Source organism: Helianthus annuus, chromosome 13 (assembly GCF_002127325.2).
Source record: "Helianthus annuus cultivar XRQ/B chromosome 13, HanXRQr2.0-SUNRISE, whole genome shotgun sequence".
In the NCBI taxonomy this organism is placed as follows: domain Eukaryota; kingdom Viridiplantae; phylum Streptophyta; class Magnoliopsida; order Asterales; family Asteraceae; genus Helianthus; species Helianthus annuus.
Window position 1 is genome coordinate 9,238,204 of NC_035445.2, and position 8,790 is coordinate 9,246,993.

Sequence of the window (8,790 nt, forward strand, 5' to 3'; positions counted from 1 at the left end):
TTCTTATGAACCTCAAATGTTGGCCTCATTCCACTAAGAACAACTCAGATCTAAGAAATTCCATAAGAATAATCAAGGTTTTCATATCAGATCTATACACAAAAATGGTAGAAAACAGAGCTTAGACCGACCTTCTACTCATTCTTAGTATCGTGTTGGTCAGGGGTCTGATTCCGACCGAAGAGACGACCAATTTCGGGTTAAACACGGAAAAACCGCCAAGAACGGCCAGTTCTGATGGAACGGGGTGATTCCCGGCCGATAGAACAGGTCGGAATTGATGGAATTTTAGTTGTTCAACGCGTCATAACAACGTCTCGACCAAAAACATCGAAGAACACTCGATAATCATCGAAAACAGCTGGACAGGCTGGCCGATCGAGCGGCCCAGTCGATCGAGCGGCCCAGTCGATCGAGCGGCCCAGCCGATCGGCTGGACCAGCCGATCGAACGGCCCACTCGATCAAATGGCCCACTCGATCGAATGGCCCACTCGATCGAGCAGCCCGGCCGATCGAGCGGTCCATCCGAATGGGCCAGCTCAATCCAACTTTTCGTCCAATTTCACGTAATTCGATACCGTTTAACGCGTAACCCAATACTTATACAATTAGTCTGAAATCAGGACATTCTCAGGCACCATCCCGTCAATCCAACCGAATACGCACTGTGAGTATACTTGACCCTTTTTATCGAATTTTGGGTGTAACATACGTTCCTTATAAATCGAACTTATCAAACAAATGATTCAAATTGTCAATCTATCACTTGCGAATAACTGTTTGCATAGATATACGTGATGCTAGTTGCATGTATGCTAGGACTTATACTCGTGACGTCCCACCACGACTAGTATAGTACTATTGCGCCCGACGGGGTCTAGTTATGCCATCGAAGAGTCGAGCATCGAGGACTTAGCTGGTAGTATCAGTTTTGTGAGTATATATGTCGTGTATTACGTTTATGCATGTGGAAATTCGCAACACTTTTAATCTATTATACTATTTCATATCAAACCTGTATACTCGCCAATACTTTTGTATTGACAATATTTTAACGTATGTTGCAGGATTAGTCGAAGTCTACATCAAATCAAGCTAGGAAGTCTAGAAACTCACCTAAATTCTAAGTTGACGGAGTTGAATTGTTTGAGAGGACAAGAAATCTGTAATAACTTATGTGATTGTATTGTTGTTAGTATGGGATAACAAATGTAATGAATATTATCGCAATATAGTTGTTATGGATTCTCTTGAGCAATCTGATTCGCCTAGTGCCGCGCCCCGATAATTCCGCCATCGGTTGGGGTGTGACATATATGTATCAAAATTTCATTCCATGGTAATTATTAATTCGGTGTTCCATTCTTTTTTCTTATTCCATGCCAAATTTAATAAATTATCAAGCAGAATGGTTTAGGAAAACGTTGTTGTATTGGATGTTTATCTTTTGCTTGAAAATGGATATATGTTTGTCTATTACCAAACATGAAGAATTGGTTTATATGTCTGCCGTTGGAATAAACCTTTATTGGTTTTAAGTTGTTTCGTTTTGTATCCAATATGCGGTTTTGATTTTGCATTTTAATAATATTGCTTATGCTGATTTTTGATAACATTAATTTATTGCCATGTGAAAAAGGAAATGTTTATTAATGATGTAAGGAAGATAAATTTTCTTTATGGTTATGAACATAATTCAAGTGACACTTTTGGCATGAAGTAAACTAATGAATTCATTTTTTTAGAGCCAAATTATGTGCTACTTTTTAAAGATTCTACATGCGTGATTGAATGTTCCTTGAATTCAATTAACATTAAAAGATTTAATCTTTTACTAATATGTCTTAAAATGAAACTTTGACAGAGAATTACACAATGGTATATTTCAATGTTAATGATTAACCTTTTTTGACATTGAAATTTAATGTGTTAGGGCGTTGTAGGACCGTAAACGACTCCAAAACGATTGCAAACTACACGTGCGATGTGCGGAATCCGTGCGTGTGCGTGGAACGAACACAAGAACGTTATACAATCGTGATTCTATAGAACGATGTGAAAAAATACAAGCACCTCGAATCACCTCTCTACTTTCTCTCTCTAGCTCCAAGCTCCTCTAAATGATGACAATGGCTAAAAGTCCTAAATCTAAACTAAACACTCCTATTTATAGGCCATGGCAATTAACGAGAGTTCTCATTAATTACCATAATGCCATCTTGCTTTTTCTATCTAAATATTACAATATAAGATCATGTTTTCTTCAGTTTCTTGCTACGGACTGGATTGACGGAGGCGATAGACATAACTGAACTCACAGACTCCCCCTTGGATATTGTTGCAGTCAATCTCGTAGCGTTTTGTCTTTCTCTCTCTCTGAGTCTTCTTGAAAGTTTGTCGTCTTCAGCAACCACAGACTCGCTCTTGCTCGAATAGACTCCCCACGGATCTGTCTACGGCTTCAGTTGCTCCCCCTTTCGGTAGACTCTTTTCTTCAGGCTCCCCCTTTCGTTAAGCTTCCGTGCTTTTGGGATCGACACCTGGCTTTCTGGATACAAGCTCCCCCTTGCATCGAGCTCTTCTTCACACTCCCCCTTAGACTCGACTATCAGGAATGAAATCTGGTACAACATCTACAAATCTCAATTTATAAGTGAAAACATTTTGAACATCCAGGATTTAAAACCTGGTTCTCAGCACACTACAAAAAAATTACCATTTAACGACATACAAAAAATGCCACCAAAAAACAAAAAAATGCCACTAAAAACCAATGTAGGAATGGGTGGCACACACAAAAAGTGCCACTAGAAGCGCTGACGCTAAAACCTTTTAGTGTCACTTTTTTGATATGCCGCACAAAGTTTTGGAGCTTTTAGTGGCACTTTTTTTGCCATTAAAAAGTAATCCTAGTTACATGTCTATATTAGTTTAGTGGCACTTTTTGCCACAATTTCTAACACAATTTTTGTCTCCGTATAAACTGTTATATGTACTATTCTTAGTGACACGCATAAATTTGTCACAAATATCACCGTATTTACAATATAAAATAAAACTTCGATAAAATTGTAAATGTAGAAATCATAGTATTATAACTTCAATAATAAGTTTGATACAAAACATATTCCACATGTTAGCAAAACATTGTGTAATAAGTCACATATTCCATATTCGAAATGTTTACAAGGAGTCTAAACGTTCTCTTGGGTGAGAATTTCATTGTCCTAACACTTAGCTTCAAAGCTCCCGTGATATCTACCCTGCCATCTTCAACCATACAAACATACATTAGTATTGATTCTGGAAAATCTAAAAGTTCTTTAATTAATGGAACGCGTTCTTGATTCAAAAAAACATGTATAAAGATCATCTAACAATTAGACCAAAAACCAACATGTGTGATGTACTGAAAAGTACATATGTTTATAGTGTATATTTTGATCAGTTTTCAGTCGTTTAGAGTCTAGTTTAGGTTAGAATTTCGATACTGCTGACGTTAAGCTTTGATTTCAGGTCCCGTAGCTTAAAGTGATGAAAAACGAGTAAAACCGAGCAGTTTAGAAGAAAACCGGGATTCGTACGCGCGTCGGAGAAGCTAGAACTCGAAGCTGAATAAAAAAATAATAAAAATCAGGCAAGGAGGCGCCGCATGACGCGACACCCCCTTGGCGTCACGCGAGGGGTCCAGTTTCCGGGAAAAGTGTTTCCTAGCTAGGGTTTTGAGAAGAATTTCTAAGAAAAAAACATAACACAACTCTAATTACGAATCAAAAAACCCTAGGGCGAATTTTAAAGGAGATTTTGAGTATTTTGGAGTGCTTTAGCTTGCGGGAATCATTCGGTTGAAGCTTGGATCGTGGAAGTGAAGTTGTTCGGGTTTTATCTCCCGGTTTTCTTTAATTTCGTGTTTTCGATCTTTTCCGATGAATTCTTGTTTTGAACTTGCTTTGTTTATTTTAGACATCATGTTTCTTGGCTAAACCCTAGATACTACCTAGACAAGATGATAGTTTAATTAAAGTTTGGATCTTTTAACGGTTTTTATTGTTTGATTATGGATTGATTTCTGAAAGTAAAGTGTTCTAGAATTTCTGATTTGGTGCGTGTGCGTATTTACTTTTGATTGTTGCTTATTTACTGTTTCACATAGATTTTGGTGAATGTCTTTCACATAATAAATTTGTGTTGATTATTTGCATCTTTGCGGGTTCGGGTGATCTTTGGGTAAATCGGCCGATAGCCTTAGAAACAGTAATTAAAATACAATTAGAATTAAATATTCTGCTTAACTTGTCGCTGAGAGGCTCGAGTTAGTTATTAGGTCTCAGTACAATATATAGCTAAGATAGATTTTAAGAGAAGTCGGTTTTAGTTCCCTAATTGCATTTTTGTCTAGTAAACCAAGTTAGAACCTAGAATTGCCTTAGATTGTCGCGCTGAGAGGTAGATAGTCGTATTATGGCACTTTTAGAGTCGTTAGAGGACTGAGAGGAAGTCTAACAGTCGGTATACATAACAGCCTTGTAGGGTTTCCTAGGTTTCTTCCTAAGAAGGGTCGGGAAGTCTTAGCATTGAAATACCTTAAGTTTTAGTATTTTACGATCCCGGCTCCATACAACAATAAAACCGTTAGAAGTCCATTCATAGTTAAACTGGATTCAAGTCTAGGTAGTCATTAATCTCATCTGAATTAAAACCCTAGTCTTCGTTCGTGTTTTAGTTTAATTTCGTTTTAGTTGCAATTTTAGGATTTTAGTAAAAACCCCCCCTTAAAAACACAACAATTGTTTAGTCGTGTCAATGTCTAGTCTAAATAGAGTCGTTAACGTAATTCATTAGAGTCCTTGTGGGTTCGACATCCGGACTTACTTTTCTGTGCTAGAGTCGACCGGTTCACTTGCCGGTGAGTAGTTTAGTCAGGTTAGAGAGTCTAGATTTTTATTACTTGAGTCTTAATTTAGAGTAATATTACCTTGACTGCAATTGTCTAAACGTCTTTCTTGCCCTGTAAAATAGAAAGTTTTGGCTGATCAATTTCATACCAAGATTACAACATAAAAACATCCATTTAATTGATGTCACTCATAATATCCAAGAATTATTGCATACTTACATATAAGCGAGATTCGGTATCTATCTAAGATCAGGGATTGATCCTTGCAAGGAAAGCAAAGCATGTATGGAAGATGCTATTACATGGTAACAAAAATCAATGGTGTGTCTCATGGATCAAATATAATTAGGAAAAAAAAAAAACAATATCAAAAAGATAATAAAATGACACATCTAACATAATAAAGCCTACTAAATTCAACATTTGTTTATTGACAGTGAGAAAGATATGACTGTGACAACTAAATTAACATTCTTAGCGTGTTTTTGTGCCAAAAGTGACTGACCTAATTCAGCTTCTGTAAATCGATCACCTCCTTCAAAGTCTCATAAAAATGATATTGAACAACTATTAGACTAAACTACAAGTATTTGATGATTGAAGAATTTTACCTTATTATTAGCCCGTCTATGCCACAAAAAAACGCCAAGTAGCCCGGCTGATGTCAAAAGCGCCAAAAAAACTAGAGCCTAACTCGATAAGCTTAACTCGATATCAAAAGCGCCAAAAAATCAACAATATTAAAAATAAAGAACTAGAGGCTCTAAGATACTTGCCCGGCCTTTGAAAAGTTTCTTTGGTCCTTTAAAATGCTAGATAAAGGATTGGCTGTACAGTTTCGTGATAACCTGTTCCAAGCAAACCATTACATTAAACCTTTAGGAACGAAAGTTTAAAGATTGAAAGAAATGGATAATAGAACTCACAGCAGTGCTTCTCTAGTAACTGTAGTAATCTGAGGATTGAAAGAAACGAGAAAACATCAGATTATACATAATTCTTAAATCCATATGTGTGAGCCTAGTAGTCCCTTGTTATTCAAAATAAAACAAGTTGTTTTAAACATGCCGGGTTTGGTTGACCGTAAGCACTTTCTTGCCTATTTAGTTAATTTTTGTATACATAGTCAATGTATTAGTTAATATTACAAAAACAAAATCGTTACACTAACAATCTAAATCTTTGAATAGAACTAGATAGAAGATTCTATGCATTAAAACAACCATTAGGCGATTTCGAACCCATTTTAAAATCGACGGATCAAATAAAACATTAAATATCATCTTACACAGTTATTAGCAAGGTCCTTTGGTAATATTGTCAGGGAAACAAGTGTCTTTTACCAATGGGAATAATTCCAACCAGGTGAACTGTTGAAAAAACTTAGCCCCTTTACTCATCAACTACATGTACAAGCAGTAAACAAACTCATTTATAACCCATGATCTACACCAAACCGACATCAACGTGACTAACATAAATACAGGGAATTGAATAAGAGAGACCAGAGTGAAACATAACGACAAATAAAACACAACAGCATATAATTTTGGTATACAGTAACAACATTAGCAAGCAATCAGTAGTTAAGTACCTTGTAAACTGAAATCCTTGAGAACTTGATAGACCACCTTGCAATTCTTGTAAACTTGAGTTTCAGATGCCTCATAGTCTTCAACAGCCTCATTGGAGACTGTAGAAATGATATGTAGCTTCTTGTTCCTACCCATTGGTCTATTAATAAAACATGCAATGCGAATGTCATTATTTACCACATGATATTAAAATAATATACAGGAAACAAAAATAGCAATTTAAGTATCACATATATAGTACATACACATTTACACGATACAGTTTTTATAAATATTATTCAAATAATATCAATATATCATCAAGCTAGCAAAGGTTAACTCATTAAAAGCTCAATTCAAGACTAGTTCAAATGATTGCAGGTCAAGCTTGAACCTAAGCTAGCACTCCTTAGCTCGAATAAGAACGACTATCTTAGACAAACATATTATTTATTTACATAGCAGTGATATATTATATATTATAGTAATATTATATGGGGAAAGTGAATGCAATATTGTTAGCCGTCTAACCTTAGACACAAAAACCACAAAAAAACGATGTTTTATTAAAAAAATATTTGTATTCTCTATTTCCTCATATCGATCCTTCAGTTTCACATATTCATATCTCAAAGACAAGGATCTGCAGTAGGGCATTGACCTAAACTGAAAAACCTAGTGTAGATGCACTAAGGTCGGAGGGTGTGGGGGCGCCACCCCCGCCAGGTCACCTTCTATAGCGCCCCGGGCGCTATCACACCACACCCTCAAATTCAATTGGGGCGCAATGGGCTGGGCGCTAGCATGGTAACGAGAAGATTAATGTGTTCAGGTGGGGCCCACAACATGTAATCCAATCAATTTTTTTTTAATTTTGTTTAACTGGGGCTCCATCCAGACCCTGCAAATTAAAGGGGGCTCCATGGCTGACGTGGATCCTACGTGAACCACACCCTCTAGCCTAAAAACAAATTACAAACAATTAATATGCACCTTAAAACAACAATAACAAGCACTTCTAATTTGATTTGGCATGTTGAATCACAAGTACAATTTTTTTCCTACAAATTAGACCAACATAAGTTGCACACATATCCATCAAGTATTAGAAAGAAAACTAGGAACGCATCAAAAAGTATAACATTTAGATATCTGTGATTCGTTACCAGCCAATTTGATGTCGGAATTTAACGGAGTGCAACCGTCTCTTGTGGTTGTAGTTGTGCACAAATCGTATTCAAATCAAGAGTCGATTGAGCCACTTCCTTATCATGATTCTCGGGCACAACCGTTGCAACAACGCGCAACAGAAACATCCTTTGTCAGCCGAACAACATTCACCAACACATAGTCGCGAATTTCGCCACCCAGATTAGGGCTAGGGTTTCGTTCTCTTTTTTCTACTGAAATAATGATTGTAATTTACAATTTGTAAACCTCATTAAGAGAGATACACAGCCAATTTCATTTGTATACGATGTTATTTAACGAAATCGGTTCCGAAATTCGAACCCAAGCTTTTTCATCCTATTAATTCTACTTCATACGTGAGTTCAATTTTTTGGAATGCCATCATATGTATATTTATTAAGAGTAAATTACGTTTTTGGCCCCTGTGGTTATATCAGTTTTACTATATTGGTCCAAAATAAGATTTTTTAACAGATTTGTCCCCATGGTCCCTATAACTAACCGTTTTGGCCCCTAAATCTAACCAACCCCTAACTCAGGTTAGTTATTTGTCACATGGGTTGCACATGATAGGTAAAATTGTAATTTCCCCTCCTCTTTTATTACTTTATAAATAAAACTCAAATCTTTAACAAATCATCATCACATCTGCATCTCTTTCTTGAACAAACCCAGAACTTCAAACTCACTTTCATCTTCAAACCCAGAACTGTCAAACCCATTTTCTTTGACATTTATGCATGCAACATTAAAGAACTACAGCGATTGAGAGGTTAATAATACGATAACAAGTAAATCTGTTCGACATGTGACCTCAAACACACAAGATGCACATGCTTTTACACATTAGGAGTACCTAGGGTTTGTTCCTGTCCTGTCAACAATTTTAGTGTCTGAACTTTTTTGCAACATTACAAGTGTGAACAAGTAATGTGCTCTCAACTGTATCACTGCAATCTCATATAAATTATCATCATCAGGTATCTAACATGCACAATCGCCTAACTGACTCTATACATGTATATATTACACACTAATATTGTATGAGAAAAGTTTATTACAGTTTATTACACTAATATAGCTTGATCTCGTTGATTGTTCTGTGGACACCAAATCTTGAACAAAT

General features: G+C 36.3%; 1 long non-coding RNA gene across 1 annotated transcript; it reads right to left on the reverse strand.

Annotated features, from left to right (window-relative positions):
• Positions 1–3,078: 3,078 nt before the first annotated feature.
• Positions 3,079–8,022, reverse strand: LOC110897632. Its single transcript, XR_002568812.2, has 7 exons — positions 7,640–8,022; positions 6,494–6,633; positions 5,826–5,854; positions 5,511–5,747; positions 5,119–5,194; positions 4,978–5,010; positions 3,079–3,272 (listed from the first exon to the last, which is right to left on the reverse strand). It is a non-coding gene; the product is annotated as an uncharacterized LOC110897632 (long non-coding RNA).
• Positions 8,023–8,790: the final 768 nt, after the last annotated feature.